Here is a 19,550-nt window from a genome sequence, read left to right as displayed (position 1 = left end):
GCTTGATGAGCCTTTGTAGAGTTGGGTCAGAGTACTTTTGCAGGTTGTGGTAAGAAATTTGTAACTTGGTGAGAACTGGATACATTCCAGGTTTGCAGACATGTTTTCCTGAACAGTGTTTGTTTTCTTTGTTAGTATTTCTTTGAGTATCAAGTTTTATTTCTTTTACCTGCCTTACTTGCAGAATTTTGATTAAAGAAAAAGATTCAAATTTAAGTCATTCATTTAATAAACATATCAAAAGTATGATTTCTTTGCAACGTGGCTAGTGTTTTAAAGAATGGTCAGCTTTCTGAGTTTGCAGGGTAATACTTTTGAAGCCCACAGTTGGGTAGCCACATTTCCTAAGCATGGTAGAGCTGAAAAATTGCTCATTAATTGCATATTTCAGTTAATTAGCGGAGTTTTAAGATGCCATTCTTTTGCTCTGTTTCCTTGTTAATTGGTTTTAGGGGAGACTCAAAACTAGCTTAATGGAGTTTAGAATAATAACAGAGCCTTAGAGGGCACTGACATAAATAGGCTTAGAATTTCATTTATTCCCTCCTCCTTTCTTCTCTAGAACATGTATTCATAGTTTAAAAAAAAAAACTAAACTCTGAATAAAATAACTGCTTTTGTTGCTAATAAAAGAGCAAAATGCCAGATGTTGCTAAACTTTTTGTATAGGTTTTTGGTTAATAATTTAACAGAAAGAAAAACATTGACTTTTCCTTTGTGCTTATATTAATCAGGTATTTAGCCTTCAAATTGCAGTGTCTGGATGGCTCTAGTGGTAAAGAACCCTCCTGCCAACGCAGGAGACATAAGACACTCAGGTTCAGTCCCTGGGTTGGGAAGATCCCCTGAAGGAAGGCATGGCATTCCACTCCAGTATTTTTTCCTAGAGAATCCCAGGGACAGAGGAGCCTGATGGGCTACAGTCCATAGGGTCTCACAGAGCTGGGCACGACTGAAGCAACTTAGCAGGCACGGGCAACACATAGCCGGCACACAGTAAATATGTTACCTTTTCTGGCCCCATTTTGACCTCATTCTTCCACCCCCAACACATCTGTCTCACATGCATGTGCACGTGTGTATACACACACACACACACACGATTATTATTTTTCCTTTTCATGTACAAATTGTGCTTTCTTATCCTTGAAATCTGGATAGACTGTAGCAAATAAGATATGTTGGAATCATGCCTACTGATAATTGGCAACTAAATAAGGAGAAAAAGGGACATGTGTATAAAAGTGAGAGTTAAATTTGTAACCTGCATTTGTTTCATTTTGTGTTCGTATAATTTGGAGTTGAACTTATTGAGGACATTTAGGCTGATTTCTTTCATAGTCACTCCTGAGCATGTTCTATGTAAACTTGCACATGTTTAAACATGGAATGCTTGTAAGACTTTTTGCTACTCTTCTTTCCCTGCTAGCTTCTACTCATTTGCCAGTAAAAAAATAAGAGCTAGAATGAGATTTTTGCAAAGTATAAATCTTTTAATCAGGAATATTTTCAATGCACAAGGTTGAATATGAAGTGTTGCTTTTAAATTTTAATTAAAAGTAAATTGTATTTTGTTCTCTTCCTTTTGGATTTTTGTTTGTGGTTGGTATGGTCAACATCACAACCTGAAATCTCATTTCATTTTGGCTACTCTTCAGAAAGGAACAAAAAACTGAAAAGAGACATGTAAAAGGAAAAGAAAAAAATTTTGTTAAATAGAAAAGTAAATAACTATAAGAGTAATACACAAAAACTTTTAAAATCTGATCCTGTATTTATTTTATGTATGGAGAATTTCTTTTGTGGGAGTGTGAGCATAATTTAAATGTGTTTGGTCTAAGTGTGAAAAGTCAGGATGACTTGCTACTGCTGCTAAGTCACTTCAGTCATGTCCGACTCTGTGCGACCCCACAGACGGCAGCCCACCAGGCTCCCCCGTCCCTGGGATTCTCCAGGCAAGAACATTGGAGTGGGTTGCCATTTCCTTCTCCAATGCATGAAAAGTGAAAAGTGAAAGTGAAGTCGCTCAGTCGTGTCCGACTCTTAGCAACCCCATGGACTGCAGCCCACCGGGCTCCTCCATCCATGGGATTTTCCAGGCAAGAGTACTGGAGTGGGGTGCCATTGCCTTCTCCGCAGGATGACTTACATACTCCAAAATAAATATATTGATTAAAATATACAGTGTTCATAGAAATGGAAGCATATTTAAATCTCTCATATTACAAACTCTTTCCAATTGAATATATTGTATTTTTTTCTCTTTCCAGCTGAGAATGAAAAGATATTTAAATTAAATTTGATAATTAATTATCTAAATTATGTTTTGGAAAAGTAGCTAGATGTAACAAACCTTCTGAAGGATACATCAATTCACCAGAAACAGCCAGATTCTCAACACAAACTATAATATATAATGAAAATTATTATTCTTTTCTTAACTAGAGCTAGGTTCTTTTGCTTCAGGATAAAAGAAGTTTCCCTCATAGAAAAGCTTCCTTTTCTATAATATTAATGGAGTAAAATGACTAGTATTGCTAGATAAAAGCAAGTGGATTCTTTACCAACTGAGCTATCAGGGAAGCTCAAAGTTATAAATAGCTGTATTTAAAGTAGAATATCAGAACTGTGCTTATATTTCTGCACAGTAAAGGAAACCATGAACAAAATGAAAAGGCAACCTCCTGGATGGGAGAAAATGTTTACAAAACATATGTCTTGTAAAATGCAAATATCCAAAATATATATGCTGCTGCTAAGTCACTTCAGTCTTGTCCAACTCTGTGCGACCCCATAGACAGCAGCCCACCCGGCTCCCCCGTCCCTGGGATTCTCCAGGCAAGAACACTGGAGTGGGGTGCCATTGCCTTCTCCAAAATATATATGAAACACATATAAATCAATAGCAAAAAACAAACACTCTGATTTAAAACTAGGAAGAGGATATAATAGACATTTTTCCAAAGCAGACATACAGATGACCAGCAGGTATATGAAAAGATGCTCAGTGTCACTAATCATCAGTTCAGTTCAGTGCATTCACTCAGTTGTGTCCTACTCTTTGTGACCTCATGAAATGCAGCACGCCAGGCGTCCCTGTCCATCACCAACTCCCGGAGTCCACCCAAACCCATGTCCATTGAGTCAGATGCCATCCAACCATCTCATCCTCTGTTGTCCCCCTCTCCTCCTGCCCCCAGTCCCTCCCAGCATCAGAGTCTTTTCCAGTGAATCAGCTCTTCACATCAGGTGGCCAAAGTATTGGAGTTTCAGCTTCAACATCAGTCCTTCCAATGAACTTCAGGACTGACTTCCTTTAGGATGGACTGGTTGAATCTCCTTGCAGTCCAAGGGACTCTCAAGAGTCTTCTCCAACACCACAGTTCAAAAGCATCAATTCTTTGGTGCTCAGCTTTCTTTATAGTCCAACTCTCACATCCATATATGACCACTGGAAAAACCATAGCCTTGACTAGACGGACCTTTGTTGGCAAAGTAATGTCTCTGCTTTTTAATATGCTGTCTAGGTTGGTCATAACTTTCCTTCCAAGGAGTAAGTGTCTTTTAATTTCATTGCTGCAATCACCATCTGCAGTGATTTTGGAGTCCCAAAAAATAAAGTCAGCCACTGTTTTCACTGTTTCCCCATCTATCTGCCATGAAGTGATGGGACTGGATGCCATGATCTTAGTTTTCTGAATGTTGAGCTTTAAGCCCACTTTTTCACTCTCCTCTTTCACTTTCATCAAGAAGCTCTTTAGTTCTTTACTTTCTGCCATAAGGGTGATGTCATCTGCATATCTGAGGTTATTGATATTTCTCCCGGAAATATTGATTCCAGCTTGTGCTTCGTCCAGCCCAGTGTTTCTCATGATGTACTCTGCATAGAAGTTAAATAAGCAGGGTGACAATATACAGCCTTGACGTACTCCTTTTCCTATTTGGAACCAGTCTGTTGTTCCATATCCAGTTCTAACTGTTGCTTCCTGACCTGCATACAGATTTCTCAAGAGGCAGGTCAGGTGGTCTGGTATTCCCATCTCTTTCAGAATTTTCTACAGTTTATTGTGATCCACACAGTCAAAGGCTTTGGCTTAGTCAATAAAGCAGAAATAGATGTTTTCTGGAACTCTCTTGCTTTTTCGATGATCCATTGGATGTTTGCAATTTGATCGCTGGTTCCTCTGCCTTTGCTAAAACCAGCTTGAACATCTGGAAGTTCATGCTTCACGTAGCCTGGCTTGGAGAATTTTAAGCATTACTTTACTAGCATGTGAGATGAGTGCAATTATGCAGTAGTTTGAGCATTCTTTGGCATTGCCTTTCTTTGGGATTGGAATGAAAACTGACCTTTTCCCGTCCTGTGGCCACTGCTGAGTTTTCCATATTTGCTGGCATATTGAGTGCAGCACTTTCACAGCGTCATCATCATCAGGAAAATGCAAATCAAAACCACAGTGAAATATCACTTCGTACTTGCTAAAATGGTTATTATCAAAAAGACAAGTAATAACTGTTGGAGAGGAGGTGGAGCAAAGCGAATCCTTGTGCACTGTTGGTGGGAATGTAAATTTGTGCAGCTACTATGGAAAGCAGCATGGAGGTTCCTCAAAAATTTAAAATAGAGTTGTCATATCATCTAGCATTTCTGACTATTTATTTGAGGAAAGTGAAAACACTAATTTGAAAAAAAATATACACACCCATGTTTATCGCAGCCTTATTTACAATAGCCAAGATATGGAAACAGCCTAAATGTCCATCAGTGGATAAATGGATAAAGGAGATATAGACGAGAGTCAAAATTCACAGTCTTCCAGTTATAAAATAATTTGTAGGATGTAATGTACAGCATGGAGACTACTGTTAATAATACTATATTGCACATTTGAAAGTTGCTAAAAGACTAGATCTTAAAAATTCTTACAGTGAAAAAAATTATGTAACTGTATATGGTGATGAATGTTAACTAGTCTTAGTGTGGTGAACATTTCACAATATATACAAATATCAAATCATGTTGTATACCTGAAACTAATATAATGTTGTATGTCAATTATACCTCAATAAAAAATTTTAAATGTCCATAAAGTATTTCATCAACTCTAAGATACACATTTTTACATTAAACTATGTAAAATAAAAAAACTACCATAGTTAAATTGGCAATTTTTTTTTCTTTCTAGGTGTCAACAAAGTGTGTCTTACAGTGGGTTGTATCTTAGATTCTATGAAATATAGTATTACTGAATTTAGATTGAAAAACATTAAATTTCAAGTTATTACAAAGGAGAATCAGAGTAAAGTTTGGAAACTATAAAGTCAAGCTTGATACTGATTCTTAAAAACACTTTACACCACATTTTTTACCATTTAAAACAAGGTGAGTTCATTTTTTAAATTTGTTTTCTTTTTTATTATACCGCGACCAGTATTTTGGTGTATTACCCTCCAGATTTTGACTTATTTTCACAAAATTGAAGTTAAACTTTGTATCCAGTTACTCCTGATTTCTTGAAAATGCAGTTTTAATGACTGTGTAATATTTTATCCTATTCCATAATTCTTTTTACCATTTACTCATTGTTGAGTATTCAGATTATTTTCAATATCTCATTATTTCTGCCCAGCCCTGGATCTCTCCTCTTATTCTAGTTCATCCCTCTGACTTGAATTCTTATGCCTTGTAGAAAAGTTGTCTGACTTTATTATTTTATCTTTAAAGCTAGAATAAAAATAACTTAGACTTCATTTAAGGATTAAATGAGATAACGCATACTTATGGACCTTAAATAGGGACGATTTCAAGTCATTTTTAAATTCTCTATCAAAGTTCTTTTCTTTTCATAGTTTTTACTTGAGTAATACCTTCTGGTATTTCTCCCAAGATGGAATAAAACCAATAAAGATCATTAAATTATTGCATAAAATAAAATATAAAATAGAAGAGGCCAGAATATAAATATTTTGTTTTTGAACTGATCAAAAAGTAATTTCTATATGCTCTACTGAGTGGTATTATCTCTTTTATTAAAGATACTGTTAACCAACTAAGCACCATATTTTACAATTAAGCAGACTTTCACTTAAAAAAAACCAGTGTATAAAATGCTAATATTTTCAGGATACCCTTGTGTCTTACTAGTAAGCTGCAGTGGTTTGCTTTCCAGAGTCAAGACAAACAAGCCTTTGACCAGCTACATAGTCAGCCACTATGTAGTGGCTTTTATCTTAGTCTGTTTACCTTCTAACTTGCTTCATGATGGTTCACACGTCTCTTATAGCATTCACCCTTGTTTCTTTATATTATATGTTATGATTATTTCCAGATATGTCTTATCTTCCCTAGCAACTCAGAATCTGGGGTCTTCTCTCTGTGCCTTCTGTTGTGGTAGGGCCTTGTAGGAGTGGACGTCCTGAAAATGCTTATTGAACGAATTGTAAAGTATAGAAGCAAAAATTAACAGTTTTATTACATATTTGTAAGCTACATATATGTGTATGTGTATGTGTGTAGTTGTTATTTAGTTGCCAAGTTGTGTCCGATTCCTTTGCAACCCTGTGAACTGTAGTTCACCAGGCTTCTCTGTCCATAGGATTTCCCAGGCAAGAATACTGAAGTGGGTTGCCATTTCCTTCTCCAGGGGGTCTTCCCAACTCAGAGATGGAACTGGCATCTCCTTCATTGGCAGGTGGATTCCTTACCACTTATATCCTTCCTTATATAAATGGGCAGGGAAACCCATTTATATATTCATATGTGTGTAGATATTGGAGAAGGAAATGGCAACCCAATCCAGTGTTCTTTCCTGGAGAATCCCAGGGACAGGGGAGCCTGGTGGGCTGCCATCTCTGGGGTCACACAGAATCGGACACGACTGAAGCGACTTAGCAGCAGCAGATGTGTTATAATAATTATTACCTACTGTATTCTTTCTCTTGGTGATAGGGAGTTGAGCAAAAAAGCAAGGACTTTAAACACATCACACAAAAGATATTTGAAGCAGAAATAATTACTTGGTTCAATTTGGGGAATTTTTAAAAAGTAAAGGTATGAGAAGGGTGATTGCTTTGTCTTTCTACTTTATTCCTACATTGAGCATAATATAATATACTTACGGATGAAAACATATTTGGAATTCTAGTTATTATATTGATATGTGATAAAGTGAATTTGAAGTTCTGGAAAGATTTGTAGAATGCCTAATTATTTCTTTACCTTTTTAAGGAGAGATACAAAGCTGATAGACTGGAAGGGCCAGTTAGTCGTTGGAGAATTTGCTTTCTTTTGTGCAGCTTTCTGAAATCTGAAGCATCATAAGTACTTATTTTCTCCTTTTTTATTAAAAGTAATCCTTTCCTGTTACAAACGTGACAATCAACAAATAAGCTTCATGACATGATTTGGAATGGGAGAGGTAGGGAGGAGGGGGGCTGGGGGTGAGAGGTAAACTTGCTGTCAACCTTTCAATCTCCTCATGTGAGCCAGTGAAATACCTCAGGAATATGTTTTTCCAGAATTGTTCTTTTGTTTTTTGACAGAGTCTTAACATACCGAGGAAATAGGCTTATTGATGCCCCAGAGGACAAATAGGAAAACACAACCCATTGGAAATATATTAAATAACAAATAACAGATACTTTTTTCCCACATGAGAAAAACAATATTCTAGCTGATTCTTTTTGTCTTAGCTAAATATGAAAAGTGAAAGTGAAGTCACTCAGTCGTGTCCGACTCTTTGCGACCCCATAGACTATAGCCTACAAGGCTCCTCTGTCCATGGGATTTTCCAGGCAATAGTACTGGAGTGGATTGCCATTTCCTTCTCCAGGGGATCTTCCCAACCCAGGGCTCAAACCTGGATCTCCCGCATTGTAGACAGACGCTTTACCGTCTGAGCCACCAGGGAAGTAATGACTATAACAGACAACCCCTTGGATATGTTTTTATACAAACCTCATACTTAGGAAATCAATCCTGTGGATTTAAGTCATGGGCCAGCTGATTTTTATTCTTTCCTGAATTCATCTGAATGAATGCCATTCCAAAAAATGGTACAGCTGGTCTTTTTGCAGACCATTTATTTCTTTAAAGAATATCATGACTTTATTTGGGCCTATCTTATTAAGGCAGTTTGGAGAATTTAAAAACATAAGAAGTACATTTGTAAGAAGGAGTCCATTCATTTAGAAATCTTCTATTTCTTTTATGGCCTACTTGTTGCAAAGTAAGAACTTTATATTATTAAAAACGGATATGCTTTTTTGTTCCTCAACTTCTATAAATCTACATGAGACTTACTAAATTTCATCAGTTATTCATCCAAGGATAGAAAAATCATCATAGCAGAAAAAGGGATATACATATAATAGAAAAAGGGATAATACATATACATTAGATAGATACATGGATATGCATGCTAATGTTGGACGGTTTTGCCAATGAACAGCACAAGGGCTTTGCTTTTGGGCATACTTTATAGGCCATTACTGTTAAAGCAGATAAAATTGTCTGCCTTTTCTGAGCTTATTCTGTCTAATTATTTAGCAATGTAAAAATGCTAGTTGGAAAATCATTTTGTGCTAATAAACCAAAGTAGATTTGGTTTCAGTCCATATTATTCAATATCTTGTGACCATCAACTTATGTTGCTTTAGAGACTTTGTTGACTTTTCTTTCTACTATTTAAATTTATTTAAAATAGGTTTGAAGAGCTGAATAAAAAAAAAATCCTTACTATATTATACACATACATCTGTCTATACTTGAATATCTACCCTCTCTCTCTTTTTCTCTCCTTTTTGCCCTCTCTTCTTTCTGTCTTCCAGTAAAAGTTGTATATTTGTTGAATAAAGTTTATAATTCAAATATAGAGAAAGCTAACTTTTAGAATAAATAGATATTTGAAACTTTAAGTACTATCATCTTCATTTTATGAATAGAGATAGTCACTAAATCAGACACAATTTTTATAATAGACTCTTCCTCTGTGAAATGTTTTTTTGTTGTTGTTGTTTTTAGAAGCTAAGTCATGTCCGACTCTTTTGTGACCCCATGGACTGTAGCCCGTCAGGCTCCTCTGTCTATGGGATTTCCCAGGCAATCCCCTGGAGAAGTGGGTTGCCATTTCCTTCTCCAGGGGATCTTCCTGACCCAGGGATTGGACCCACATCTCCTACATTGCAGGCAGATTCTTTGCTGCTGAACCACCAGGGGGGCAGAAAAATTCCTCTGTGAAATGTAATATTAATAGTTCTTAATCAGTCTTCTGGAGGGATAAAAATAAGTAGAAAACTACATATTTACCCAAATGTAATTACTTGCTTATGGTATATGTGTGTGAATACTATTCAGTAGTGCCTTTATTTATAAGATATTCATATTCAGAAAGATAAATGAGAGTGAACTTGATATCTTTTGCCTGAAAATATTTTACATATAGAGTGGAAAAACTTTTTCAGCCTTGTCCTTAAATTTATTGTCACGTGTTAGTGCCTTGCCAAAAGTAGCTCTCTAGGTACAAGAGGAAAGTTTTATAATGAATTAGTCCACTTGAAACAAAAAACCTATACTGGCATCTTTAAGGGGTCCTTAGGCAGCCATAAAGAATTATCAGTTCCATAAAGGAGATTAAATTAGACAAAAGGAATAGAAACCATGTATGCGTCCATGGAGGGAAGGGGGGAGCTCATTTCTGAAATCATTAGGGAAAGTAACATAAGAATTCCCTTCTCTAATTGTGATTTGTTCTTTTTATTTCTAAGTTTTTTTCATTGTTTAAGAATTTTAGATAAGTTTGGAAATATGGAAAAAGTAGGTCACTGAGTAAGATGTTTAACTTGGTTGGCAACTTTATAGTCCCAACACTTTAAATTTCATCTCTTTTAGGGACTCAGAGATCTAACAGGCCATCTGGCATTAATATCACATAATAATATTTGCCTTTTGGGGTTATCTAACTCTTTTAACTATTTGGAAATGAAGATGTAAATCTCTTCTATTAGTAGTACATTTGAGGCATGTACAAGCCATGTAGCCTAAGTGAAATGAGTTTGAGAAATTGTACTTATATATTCAGCCTAGGCAGAGAAGCAATGGCAACCCACTCCAGTACTCTTGCCTGGAAAATCCCATGGACGGAGGAGCCTGGTGGGCTGCAGTCCATGGGGTCACTAAGAGTCGGGCACAACTGAGCGACTTCACTTTCACTTTTCACTTTTATGCATTGGAGAAGGAAATGGCAACCCACTCCAGTATTCTTGCCTGGAGAATCCCAGGGACAGAGGAGCCTAGTGGGCTGCCGTCTATGGGGTCGCACAGAGTCGGACACAACTGAAGCAACTTAGCAGCAGCAGCAGCATTCAGCCTAGGATATCATATAGATGTTCCAGTGGAAAGTCATCAGCTTTTCTTCTATTTCCTACAGGTATTTCCTAACATAAAAAAAAAAATCCATGTTACTTAATAATTACTGAAGTTACTTTAAAACATCTCTTAAATAATCATCCATCAACTATAAATATACCACCGCCACCCTCCTCACTGAGGAGTTACCTAAAGAACTAATATTTCACTCTTTCAAACATAATTCTACTCATCTGACATACCTGGAATTGCTCTTTTTCTTTTGTTTTTCTTTTATGTTATAGGGGCTGAATTTTATTAATTTTCTGATTTTTTAGAAATCAGAAATTTGTTAATGTTCTGATTTTTTAGAAGTTAGAAATTGGTTAATTTTCTGATTTTCCCATGTCTGAGCAGTTTTTATAAACTTTCTTGTTGGTTACTACTAAGGTTCTCAGTGGCTTCCCTGGTGGCTCGGTGGTAAAGAATCTGCCTGCAGTGCAGGAGACGGGAAGGAGATGCGGGTTTGATCCCTGGATTGGGAAGATCCCCTGGAGGAGGAAATGGCAACCCACTCCAGTATTCTTGCCAGGAAAATCCAGTGAGACAGAAGAGGCTGGCAGGCTACAATCCATCGGGTCGCAAAGAGTTGAATATGACTAAAGCGACCAACACACACACACACACACACACACACACACACACACACACACAGGTGGGGCTTAGTTGCAGAAGAACAAAGAGACCAACTGGAAAAAGTTGTTTTAACTTTGTGTTTAGAAAATATAAAAAGCTCTTTACCTTTACGTGAATATAATATTTCTCTGTGTAGTTATTCTTTGTGCACAAAAGAGCAGGAAAAAAAATCTCATGATGGATTAGATTCCTGCTCATAGTTTAAAAAAAAATGGATATACATAAAAGTAGTTCAACAAATACTTTTTGAAAGAGAAAAATTGGAAGGTTGAGACAGAAGGGGAGATGGAAAGGCAGAATCTTGGTCCAAAGTAAACTTGTCTTGCAACCATTTACCTCAAAAAACTTTCTGAAAGAAAAAATAAATAATGAACTGGTAAAAAATATCTCTGATCTAAGCATGACATAGCAGTGGCGAAGATACTATGTTTAATCCGAAGAGAAACCATTTACTTCAAAAAACTTTCTGAAAGAAAAAACAAATCAAATCACATTTCAAACACTTTTATATCTCCCCCTGGCATTTTGCCGTACACTGTGATGACAAAACATTGCATTTCTGAGTTTCCTACACTGCTTTGTTGAACAACGAAGTAATTGACTTGCATCTTCTTTATATTTACCAAAGGAACCAAAAATGGTTCCTTTGCTCTCCAGTAGCTTGTTGTCTAAGCGTGTCGTCTAAATTAAGGGAAGGGAAAAAATGAATACACATAAATAGCAGCTAATACATGGCAATGCAATCAAATACTAAGTACAGATATAACTTTCTAGAGAGATCCAGAAAAGATGTACTTCATTGTGATTCACAAGGACCTTATAAGAAAAGGAAGTTCAGCTGGGTTTAAAGGTGAACAATTTAAATAGATACAGTGGAATGTGAGAGCTAGAAAAAGAAGGGCTTATCCTAAAAGGGGTCTACAGAAGCCAAGCCAAGGCACAGAGAAGGGGCTAGGACTAGAAGGTTAGACCTGGAACAGAGGTTGCAAGACAAGTTTACTTTGGACCAAGATTCTGCCTCTTCCATCTCCCCTTCTGTCTCAACCTTCCAATTTTTCTCTTTCAAAAAGTATTTGTTGAACTACTTTTATGTATATCTTTTTTTTTAAACTATGAGCAGGAATCTAATCCACCATGAGATTTTTTTCCTGCTCTTTTTGTGCACAAAGAATAATTACACAGAGAAATATTAATATGAGGGTCTGTTCCAAAAGCTTCTGTTAGTAAAATTATGTTTTATGTTATATTTTTTAGAAGAAAAAATAAACACCAATATCTTGACACATGGGAGCCAAATGTTCCAACTGACATTCATGCTGTCTGGATTTGTTTTATTTTGGAATGAATATTACCAAGCTTGTTTGCAGTTAAAGGTAAATGAAAGAGTAAAATTAAATATTTTATCTCTTTAATAAATTTCACTTCGGAAATTTGGAATTTCACCATTTGAATTATTTGTTAAATTATCTGAAAGGCCTCCACTCCAGGGAGAAGGGTTAATTGGAATTGAAATTGTTGGGGAAATATAATTAAAAACAAAAACCTCTCCCAACCTAGAAATCCTTTCCACAAAGTTAGTAGACAAAGAAAACACTCCTGTTAATGAATAAGCATTAAATTAGAATGTGATGAACATCCAGAGGCAATCCACTAAGAGAATGCAAAGACCAGAAGACATTTCAACCTTCTAAATAGCTGAGCAAATACAACCTGTCATATAGAACCTTTCAAGATAAATAATAACTAGTCCTCTAGTAAGAGGACTGAATTTACTTGGCAATTGGGATGACCATCTGTGTTAGCTAATTGATTTTCTTCTGTGGAGAGAGAGGTTTCTAGTACCTTTATAAGGGGAAGTAGTTTTACAACTTGGAGCAAGATTGCTTTTGCTATTGCTATTGCTATTGCTAAGTCACTTCAGTCGTGTCCAACTCTGTGTGACCCCATAGACGGCAGCCCACCAGGCTCCCCCGTCCCTGGGATTCTCCAGGCAAGAACACCGGAGTGGGTTGCCATTTCCTTCTCCAATGCATGAAAGTGAAAAGTGAAAGGGAAGTCGCTCAGTCCTATCTAACTCTTCGTGACCCCGTGGACTGCAGCCTCCAGGCTCCTCAGTCCATGGGATTTTCCAGGCAAGAGTACTGGAGTGGGCTGCCATCGCCTTCTCCTGGAGCAAGAAGCCAACCTAAATTAGGCTCTAATACTCTCCAGCAAGGGAGATAGGGGAGCTATTACCCCTTGAGGGTTGCATTTCACAAAGATGTCTCCCAGGTCTTTGAAAAAACATTTCTGAATGGAAGCGTGGCCTGAGACTTAATTAGCCCATTATGAAGATTTACATGTGTTTGAAAAGGATAATGGAAGAAATTGTAAAAGAAAAATGAAAGGGGAAAGTCTCTAAGCTTATTTTCAACAGGGAGAGTTAAGCCCCTTATTTTTAACTTGTATTTGCCTTTACAATGAATGCGGCTTCCCCAGTGTCTCAGATGGTAAAGAATCTTCCTGCCATGCAGGAGACCCAGTTTGATCCCTGGGTAGGGAAAATCCCCTGGAGTAGGAAATGGCTAGCCCCTCCACTATTCTTGGCTGGAAAATTCCATAAACAGATGAGCCTGGCGGGCTACAATCCATGGGGTTGCAGAGTCAGACACGACTGAGCGACTAATGCTTTCACTTTATAATTAAAATATTGTTTCTTAAGAAAAGTATTTAGGGGATGGTTTTAGTTCTTCAAATATACTGCTGTGGTTTAGTCACTAAGTCATGTCCAGCTCTTGCAACCCCATGGACTGTAGGCCTCCATGCTCCTCTGTCCATGGAATTTCCCAGGCAAAAATACTGGAGTGGGTTGCCATTGCCTTCTCCAGGGGATCTTCCTGACCCAGGGATTGAACCAGAGTCTCCTGTGTCTCCTGCATTTGGCAGGTGGATTCTTCACCTACTGAGCCACCAGGGAAGCCTGGTGTGCTGCAGTCCAAGGGGTCTCAGAGTCGGACATGACTGTGCAACTGAACTGAACTGATACTCTAAACTAAATAAAAAATAGAATTCAAAGTAGAAAGATTTTACAGTCATTCCTCTTTTCTTGCACTCTGTAGTAGCCTGGTTGCTGGGTAGATGAGTGGGATAGGACTGCCCAGATTTAGCTTTTATAAAGGAAGGTGGGCCTCTGCAGAGAGCAGGATGGACAATTAAAAAAAAAAAAAAAGCATAAACTACTCTTTTAAGTGTGTTTGAGATCAGCCATTCACAGCTTTCTGGTGCATTTAACTTTAACTCCCCTCATCTAAAGGACCTCTGGTGCTCATTCAAATGCTAATATTTGGCCATCTGCTTTTTAATTTTTTTTTTCCAAGCAAGACAAGCTGGAGGTCATGTGACCCTAATTATAGCAATTATGAGCTTTCTGGGAGTAATCATTCAGGTTGCACCCAGAGTGAGCATCTGCTGATGATAAATGGATCAGGAGATTACTAAGGCCAGGCTTTCCTATAAGACATCCAGTGATTCATTTCTTAATATGAATAAGTATACAGAGCTAAAACCCATATGCTGTAATAAGAGGGTACTTTTTCCAAAGGGTTACTTTTTTCTTACAATTTATCTTTAAATTTAGTGAGAACAGTTTAAAATGCATACTTTTGTGTGTGTGAACATAATTAGCATTCTAAAGAAGGACATGGAGAAAACTCTAATAATGACTAATAATGAAGCATCAGCCTTCACCTACACGAATTTTATTTCTCTGTACGAAGAGAAAAGAATGTTGCCAGGGCTTAGTAATCTTTCCAGTTGAAGTCTTATTCTATATTATTTATTTTACTTGTAATTATAAGGGTGTGTATTTAAGGGAAAATTCTTTAGACAACCCAAGACCTTCTGAGAGTTATTCTTTAACAAGGCAAAATATTTTCCCTTTTATAAGGCCCTTTACTTCTTGAGAAATTATAGTTTCACAGGATAGTTTTCAGCAGTATCGTTTACCTTGCTCCCTTTTCAGACTCACAGTTTTAAATGTCATTGGGTTTATTTTGAACCTGACCCATATCACACAGAAACATTTGAACACAACTGCTCTTGCTGACTGCATGTTGGAATATGTGGCAGTATCTTGTCCATGCTGTCTGGATGCAATCATGTTGATTAATGTCAGTGAGATGAAAGAGAATGCACGGCACCTTCTTTTGAAAATCGCTCATTATGCCAACCTGCCTCCAAAGTCGAGTTCAGAGCTTTTTATAATTTTCTATTTTAATATTGAATCAGGCTAACCTTATTTCTAGTGTGTGTAAAGGGACACTTAGTAAATTATTGATTCTTTAAACAAATGCTGTTGGGAGCACAACAGTGTGCCAGGAAGTGTGCTGGAAGGGAGCATGGCCGACATAGTCTTGCCCTTTCTTTCTGAGGCGGTAACTTGAACAACCTTTGGAGTGAATCTATGTGCTAACAGCATGTTTGTGTGATGTACCTAAACATAACGTGCAGTTTGCTAAATGATTTATTAGGGATTTTAGAATCAGCATCAACCGATGGCTTTTAAAAGCCTTTTCTGTGGCAGCATCTCTCAAGTGCCCTCCTCTTTTTATCATTAGTAGGAAACCACATAATTTATTCTTCAGAAATAAAGGATGTCTGATTGGATCATAACCTTTTCCTCCCACCTTCATCTGTCTGTCTTTATGCTTCTTCCTTGTTTCTTGTAAATTCTTTAATATTCTTAAAAAAAAAAACCTGCTTTAGCTGTTATGATGGATATTTCTTTTCTAACTTCTTAGAGAAAGAACAGGAAAGAGTTTGGCATGTTAGAACTCTGCCAGCTGGAACTCTGCCTTTTGTAATGATAACGTGAAAAGTACATTTATGATCCACTTTTGGGATCAATAGTTTAAGCTTCATGTATTCCATTCTATAGTATATATTAAAGGAGAAGCTTCACATGCTGAATTCAGTAATTGTTGTTTTCATAAGTACTGGCATCCCATGATATTATTATTTTTAATAAATGATAGATTATTTGATAATGCAGTTCAGTTCTGCTTTACAAGACTTCATAAAGTCATAAATCATATATAAAAATCATTTGACAGACCATATGTTTAGAGTTGGAGTTCAGAAAATGTTATCTTCATTGATATAATTCAAATGAGGAGATTTTGTTGTGCTCATCTTTAGAGAAGCAACAAAATGGTGGTGAGCTGCTTCTTACGCTGGATATAAAACCAGACTGCTCATTTCAGCATCATTTCTACAGTGCTCTGGTACAAAGGAAGGGGTTTCTTTGTGTTTCACCAGCTGGATCTCACCTGTGATAGGAGAGAACATAATAAGAAAACAGAGTAACTTAGACATCAAGAGCTAATCAGAGCAGAAAGGTGTGGCTATGCACTTCTGAATCAAGGCAGATACCATAGCATTATGCATATGCCCAGGGTAAAATGATGGATTTTGGCATAAGACAGTATTTTGAGCTCCAAAAATAGGAAAAAAGAGTGAACTAGAAATTGATACATGTGACTGTGCATGCTATGTGTGCTAAATCCCTTTAGTTGTGTTCACCTCTTCTCAACCCATTAGACTCTAGCGCACCAGGCTTCTCCGTCCATGGGATTATCCAGGCAAGAATACTGGAGTGGGTTGCCGTGCCCTCCTCCAGGGAATCTTTCCAATCTAGGGTTCGAACCAGTGTCTCTAAGGTCTTCTGCATTGGCAGGTGGGTCCTTTACCACTAGTGCCACCCAGGAAGTACAGGAGACTATAAATGATACAAAATCATGTCACTGAAGTAGGTTGATGAATCTTAAATCTCAGATGGAAGAAAATATTGCCCGCCAATTTATGTGGTATTTCAAGAAATGTTTGTGGCAAATACTTTTCAAAATAACTTGAAATTGTTATGACTATCATCAGTATTTTATGACTTGGAGTGACTGATTGGGGGTTTAGATCAATAGATAAAATAAGTTTCAAAATTATTAGTATGTGCAAGAGGGTTGCAGCTGTAGGTCTCACCCAGAGAGAGTGTTATGGCCTGTGACTTCAATCCAAGAAATTGACATTAGTAGAGTCATTAGAGTCTTTTAAAAAGTTCTTTTGTGGAAGCTTTTTTTTTTTTTTTTTTGTCTTTTTACCTTTGGTCATATCTTAAAATTTCCTCATTTGGAGAAAATAATGGTTGATGCTACCTTCTCAGAAATAAAATATTCAAACATATTGTGACTTATGGACAGAAAGTACAGATCAATAGACCAATGAGGCATCAGCTTAGTGTAGCCCATAATTCTGGGCAATGAAACAAAAGTAGTCATGACTCTAATGAATTTACAGTTGTCTTTTCTTGTTTATCTATGACTACCTGAATCTGGTCTTTAGATATGACATATTAAGTGCTTCTGCACAGCCTGGTAAGGCACAAATTAAATTCTGATGTTTGTATTCACCTTAAATCAGCTAATACCCATAAGTATTTCTGAGCCTCATCTCTTGTACCTCCTCTTCCTTTATTCTCCATTTCTGCTATAGGGATGCATGCTTAGTCATCATTTTCTCTGCGGAGTCTTTGCTCCACTGGGCTAGATGTCTTGGCTCTGCATGCCATTAACTCTTCAAATCTCATCTGTTGTGGCATTTAGGTTTATTTCCATTGCTTAATCAACTTTTGTTTTTCTTATTGGTTAGATTCTAAGTTCTTTGAGGCAGAGACCATATATGCCTTAACATTTTTTTCTTTCTGGAAGCTTGTACCCTGCCCGATACAATTTCCTGGTGGCTTAGCCAGTAAAGCGTCTGCTTACAATGCAGGATACCCGGGTTCGATCCCTGGGTTGGGAAGATCCCTTGGAGAAGAAAATGGCAATCCACTCCAGTACTCTTCCCTGGAAAATCCCATGGACAGAGGAATCTGGTAGGCTGCAGTCCTTGGGGTCGCAAAGAGTCGATCACGACTGAGCGGCTTCACGTTCACTTTAAATTTTAGTTACTCTCTGCTGCTAAGTCGCTTCAGTTGTGTCCGACTCTGTGCGATCCCATAGACAGCAGCCCACTAGGCTCCCCTGTCCCTGGGATTCTCCAGGCAAGAACACTGGAGTGGGTTGCCATTTCCTTCTCCAATGCAGGAAAGTGAAAAGTGAAAGTGAAGTCGCTCAGTCGTGTCCGACTCTTAGCGACCCCGTGGACTGCAGCCTACCAGGCTCCTCAGTCCATGGGATTTTCCAGGCAAGAGTACTGGAGTGGGTTGCCATTGCCTTCTCCCAGTGTCACTTTAATTGCTATTGTTGGGTTGTTGTTATTATTGCTCGTGCCTTGCGTTCCCCTCTCTATTGCTGTTGTGAGCATCTCTATTCATACCATCCTGTCTGGGCTGCCATCAGTCTGGGCTTTCTTCATGTTTAAGGCTGAACCTACCTGGTAGATCCCCCACTCTCTCGCCTCTTGACCTGCAGAAGTCCCTTCTTGTTCCCCATTGGAAGCCCCTATAATACTTAACAGTCAATGAAACCACAATATATTTGTCCTTAAGGAGCTTGATAAATAAAAAGAAATCTCTTCAAACTGCATAGGAACAATCAGCAGACCTGTTCAGCTCCGTTGGGTTTTTATTTATTTATTTTTTCCTTTATCAGGTGGTCTGAATGGACGATGGAAGTGCCCTAGATTTCCAGATTTGTCTTCTACAAATTCAGTGTTAAGCAGTTAGAGCTTTTCGTATTTTTAAGCATAACTTTTATAAAACTCTATTTTGAAAAGCTGTGACTAACTATGGATATACATAAAAAGAAAGTTAACGGAAATAAAGTCTCCTTCATATCTGTTTTTAAGGCTTCTCTCATTTAGAAAAACAAAAGCAATGCATTGCTTGCCTCACAACGACTTGTGCCAATGTTACTTCCTCCATGTGCTAAATATTCAACATTTAATTGGGCTTATTAAAAAAATTAATGTATCAAAAGCCTACATAACGCAGTGTGAGTAACTGTTGTTACACAGCTTATTTTAGCATCGTAGAAAGGTTGGCATGGAAACTTGGAGAAGACATTTTAGATACTCAATGCATAAAGATTTTCAATTGAACTTCCTGGTTATCTTATTTATTCCTATTTAGAATCAGTTTTAATGTTTGTTTCTATATAACATTAGGAGTATAGTTTTTTTCAGGGGCAGAAGCAACTTCTTTAATTATTTAAAAGAAATATATTTTATTAGAAAATGATAAGGAGGTAGGCAGGGAATAACTTTTAAGAGTTAAGCAGTTTAATTCATGGATAAAAATAAACTGTGGAATCATATGGATTCCAATGCTGGTTCCAGCAGTTTCTGGCTATATGACCATTGCTATGTTAATAGTCTCAAAAAAGTGAGATTAAAACTGATTTAATAGCTGCAGTCCATGGGGTCACAAAGAGTCGGACACAACTGAGTGACTGAACTGAATAGTAATAATCAAAGGAAGTAAATGATGTCATATATGTAATGCACTTAACAGAGTGTCTTGCAGAAAGTATACTTTCAT

At 37.3% G+C, this 19,550-nt stretch overlaps 1 protein-coding gene across 44 annotated transcripts in view; it reads left to right on the top strand.

Annotated features, from left to right (window-relative positions):
- MAP2 (microtubule associated protein 2) overlaps positions 1-19,550 on the top strand; it is a 298,362-nt gene that overhangs the window by 76,662 nt on the left and 202,150 nt on the right. For 3 of the 44 annotated variants that reach the window (XM_086342823.1, XM_086342567.1, XM_086342578.1), the window contains one exon: positions 12,296-12,414. The exons of the other annotated variants lie outside the window; for them this stretch is intronic. The gene's annotated coding sequence lies outside the window, so the exon portion shown is untranslated. The remainder of the gene's footprint in view (positions 1-12,295; positions 12,415-19,550) is intronic. 44 annotated transcript variants of the gene reach the window in all.

Source organism: Bos grunniens, chromosome 2 (assembly GCF_055505025.1).
Source record: "Bos grunniens cultivar Pamir isolate PY7600 chromosome 2, Bosgru_T2T1.0, whole genome shotgun sequence".
Taxonomy (NCBI): Eukaryota; Metazoa; Chordata; class Mammalia; order Artiodactyla; family Bovidae; genus Bos; species Bos grunniens.
This window is presented reverse-complemented; position numbering and strand designations above follow the sequence as displayed.